This window comes from Thunnus maccoyii, chromosome 7 (genome assembly GCF_910596095.1).
Source record: "Thunnus maccoyii chromosome 7, fThuMac1.1, whole genome shotgun sequence".
Classification (NCBI taxonomy): Eukaryota; Metazoa; Chordata; class Actinopteri; order Scombriformes; family Scombridae; genus Thunnus; species Thunnus maccoyii.
Window position 1 is genome coordinate 19,611,538 of NC_056539.1, and position 5,012 is coordinate 19,616,549.

General features: G+C 40.1%; 1 non-coding gene across 1 annotated transcript; it reads right to left on the minus strand.

The window, feature by feature from the left end:
* Positions 1–545: 545 nt before the first annotated feature.
* Positions 546–618, minus strand: trnar-ccu. The gene has a single exon. It is a non-coding gene; the product is annotated as a tRNA-Arg (tRNA).
* Between the last annotated feature and the right edge of the window lie 4,394 nt (positions 619–5,012).

Here is a 5,012-nt window from a genome sequence, read left to right on the forward strand (position 1 = left end):
TAGAGGATGGTTTCAATCCATCAACCTCTGGGTTATCGAACCCACAATCCCTAGCTTAGGAGGCCAGTGCCTTATCCATTAGGCCACTGGGGCTTCAGTGGCCTCACCTGTAGATAGACAATGTAGAGAGGGACATAAATAGGGAGCAATTGTGTCACAACAAGGCAGTGCAAACATGATGAACACAAGACAAGTGCAGTGATTTAGTGAAGCAACAATACTGTAGTCGATGTATATGGTCTACAAGTACAGTCTGTGTTGCCATGGGTAGATTATAACATTTTAGTCATGCTGACATGTAGCACATAGTTTAACATTTATGGAAATTGCATAATCCAATGCTTTTTGAGGTTGATCCATGAGGGCTGAAACTCAGGATATCTATGTCTTCCTACTTTGTGGAAACAAAATTGGTGGAGTACTTCTTTAACAATTGACATGCGAACTAGCTGCCACTAAAGCCTTGTTAGCAGAGGATGGTTTCGATCCATCGACCTCTGGGTTATGGGCCCAGCACGCTTCCGCTGCGCCACTCTGCTTTCAGTCACCCCAGACGGGACTCCAACCCACAATCCCTGGCTTAGGAGGCCAGTGCCTTATCCATTAGGCCACTGGGGCTTCAGTGACTTCCCCTGTAGATAGACAATGTAGAGAGGAACCTACATAGGGAGCAATTGTCACAACAAGGCAGTGCAAACATGACAAACACAAGACAGACAAGAGCAGTGATTCAGTGAAGCAACAATGCTGTAGTCAGCGTATATGGTGTACAAGTACAGTCTGTGTGGACCCTTGCTGCCATGGGTAGATTATGACATTTTAGTCATGCTGACATGTAGCACATAGTTTAACATTTATGGGAATTGCATGGTCCAATGTTTTTTGAGGTTGACCCATGAGGACTGACACTGAGGATATCTATGTCTTCCTACTTTGTGGAAACTAAATTGGTGGAGTACTTCTTTAATAATTGACATGTGAACTAGCTGCCACTAAAATCCTGTTAGCAGAGGATGGTTTCGATCCATCGACCTCTGGGTTATGGGCCCAGCACGCTTCCGCTGCGCCACTCTGCTGTCAGTCACCCTAGATGGGACTCGAACACACAATCCCTGGCTTAGGAGGCCAGTGCCTTATTCATTAGGGGCTTCAGTGGCTTCACCTGTAGATAGACAATGTTGAGAGGGACATAAATAGGAAGCAAACATGTCACAACAAAGCACTGAAAACATGATGAACACAAGACAAAAGTATTGATTTAGGGAAGCAACAATGCTGTGGTCTACAAGTAGAGTTTGTGTGGACCCTTGCTGCCATGGGTACATTATGACATTTTAGACATGCTGACCCTTCAGCTATGCTGAGGTATAGCACATAGTTTAACATTTATGGAGATTGCAACATCCAAGGTTTTTGGAGGTTGACCCATGAGGACTGAAACTCAGGATATCTATTAGGGGTGTGTCTGACTAAATACGTACAAATACGTTATTCAGCAAAGCACAAATAGTGGGTTTTTTACGAATATTTGTTTCACACAAATATTTTTCAAATTGTTTGTTTCGGGAAGAAAAAAAAACAAAAAACATGTCAAATACCAGAGCACAGGTCGGTTACATCACTATCTCAGTCTCTGTCCTCTGCTCCACTTTTACGTCTATCAGCAGGTCTCAACGAGGGGAGTCACATCCACCTGCTACATGACACATATTTCCTTATGTGGACATCACTCCCGGAGTTGGGGGTGTTCCCCAGAGATGAAGCTGACTCTCCATAACCTGTTGTTCCCCTTCTCCTTTCCACAAAGTTAAGTTGTAAAAAATAGGCAATAAATGAAAAGTCCATAGCAATAATCGCCTTTGAAGTTCTTCCCTACATGTTACAGAGTGTTCTGTCTCTGTGTTATGGGTGTATAAATAGGTAGAGGTCTGTCTGCAATGAGGGGATGAGTAAAGTTTTAGCTCAGTAGTCAGCGCAGTCGTCTACGATCTGGGAGACAGTTCAAGACCCGGTGTGGGGACCTCCTTCATAAGATAGTTTATTCATGAACACTTATTGTAACACTTTAATTTTCTAAAATTAAAAGCGGAATAAAAACAAAAACAGGATTTGTTAGCCTCTTTTCACTTTTAATCAAATAGAAATAGAAATACAAATAATTTTGCTGCCTCAACAAATATAGATACAAATACAAATAATGGGCCCTCTGCACATCCCCACCAATTAAAACATAGGATTTTGTGCATGACAAGGGAAAAACTATAGTCTGAATGGTATTTCCTAACATACCAGTACATTCAACATCTATCATTTATGTGTTTCAGAGAAAGCATGAAATTGACTTGTGTTTCTTTAAAGTTAAAAGCAAAATCTATTTAAGATTAATAAGTAAAAGTTTACTCACATTACTTTTGGTCATGTGGTGCCTTTATTTTAATAAGTGGCAACCAAGTTTCTTTTGAAGTTGAGCTTAGCAATTTAATGCATAACAGAGCATCTTTAGGTAATGCTTTTTTCATAGTTTGAGATGTTTTATACTTCCATTAAGTCCTGTTCTGCAAAGTGGCTGATTTAATTTTTTTTTTTCATTTTTCCTTGGTGGATTAATGTTTGGGATTTCTTTGCAAATTGCTGAAGAGACTGGCCTGAACAAATCCTCAATCTTTTTGATTTTATATAATGAATTATTTCAGATTCCTTTTTGGTTGGTAACACAAGGAGAGGTTTTAGTTTTAGAGCGGTGTTCTGGCGAGTTTCTGTTGTACTTTTTGACTATACAATTTTGTTATTCATATTCTTTTTTAGCTGTGTGACTATGGCTGTTCTTATCGTGCTTTTCCACTGTTGATTTTAGTGTTATCTAAGCTCATGGTTATGTAATTATATAACCATGTATAACCATGGACAGTGCTTACAGTACAAGGCTACAGAGGGTTACATGGCAGGCTGTGTCTCATACCTATATGCATGAGTAATACACTTTCTGATTATGTATGGGTTAGACTCATTTCTCAACTTCACTTTTTTTGTAAAATCCTAGATCCGTGTTTTAAGGAGACGTCTACCCCAAATGCACAGCAAATTTATCAACTTGGGCAAACACTGTGATTTTTATTTTTACCTTTTCACTTCTGAGATTCTATGAGCCTGCACTGCCAGTGTAAAAACAAATACTGTATCTCAAGCTGGAGTGTTGCACTGGATCACTCATGGAGTAGTTTAATTTCATCTGCTGTTGAAGGCTGCAAATGGGTAACTCAACAAAGACCTTGTGATTCTGCTTGGCAGTTAAGCACTCAAAAAACACACATTTCATCATAGCGACTTAAGTTAGACTTGAGGTGGCCGTGAACGAGCCTATTCCCAAGAGCACAAAAAAATCTTTCATGTGGAAGGCATAGGCCTCGCTATTACCATCAATCCTTTCCCCAGCTCTCTCGTACACACATACACACACAGAAAGCATAAAGTGTTTATGACCCCATGTTCCAGAGGTCACATTCAGACTTTTATTCGTTACTCTGTCATGTCAAATGCCCCTATCAGCTTTCCCCATCCCGCGCATTTATGTGACTGCGGTGGTTAAACAAAAATGTAGTGAGAGGTGCTGACCCTGACCTTTGACCTCATAGAAATGTACATACAAATGTCAACCCAATAACTAGCTTCCTTCTCAGAGCAACCAACTGCCTAAACAGGAGCAGTTGCTGACAAGTAATTCATTGGCCACATAAGACAAGAAAGCAGGGAAGGGGGGAAAGGCATAAAACGAACAGGGTACTTTCTTTAATGAACCTACAGGTTTGGAACCTTCATTAGTTTGTAGCAAGGTGTTATGGCCAGAGGTCTGTTTGATTGGCCACAACTGAGTGAGTAAATTATCTGGAAAATCACTTTTACAAAGGATTTTGTTTAACAGCATGAATGTGTCAGTGGTGAAATCTAGACACATGGGCCATTGATTAATTGCTGGTTTTAAATGTGCATTTAAGGACCTTTAGAGAGCAACACCACACCGCCTTTATCTGCTGTGTTTCCAATATGAAGACTGATAAACCAATTGTGCACACAATATAACAATTTAATGCTAATATCATTAACACACTGCAGATGTGGAAACAAGGTGGAAATATATATATATATATATATATATATATATATATATAGAGAGAGAGAGAGATAGATATATATATTTCCCCTCTTCCCACCCTCAGTTTATTTCACGTGTTGGGCTTTTTAAATCTGTAGGGCTATGCTTATTCAATCCATCTAGAGCTGCCTTTATAATTCACTGTGGGTATTGGTTCAATGGGGCCTAAGCAGGGAATGAGGGCACAGTACCATTGGTGCCCAGTAAAAGCTTTCTCCAGCTGGGAAGATGGAATCTGGCCAGAGGCATGGAGCCTCATAATTGGACCAATCCAAAGGGATTTATACATTTTCACATTCAAATTTATATTGTCTAGTTTGCATTTGGGAGGCAAGGGGATAGGCTTACCTACTCTAAAAGAATAGTGAGTCTAGTGGGGGGAAACCAACAAGTCCTCCAAATTAAATAACCACATAGGTCGTTTGTACCTGCACTCCAGAACGACCCACTGGAGCGTTTTCAGAACAACCCATTGGAGCATAATATGCCACTTTCCAAAACTGTTACAAAAAAAATATGTTTTATGATGTGACAACACTGTGGTTAAGGTCTGGTTAGATTAAGGGGCAAAAACCACTTGGTTAGGGTTAGGGAAAGATCATGGTTTGTGTTAAAATGTTCACTTGAAACCTGGTTACTACTTCCTTAAAATTAGGCAACCTTCATCGTCATGGCAACAGTAAACACCACATTACAGTTTTTAAAAAAATGTCCCAACTCGTTGGAAAAGTCCACTGTTTGCCATCTAACTAAATATCTAGCCAATCAACCAACCTGCCTCCTCCTAATAAGGAAGTTACCTTATGTAGACGTTATCTGAACTGCGTCACTTCTATGGGTCATAATTACTACGGCCGCAGGA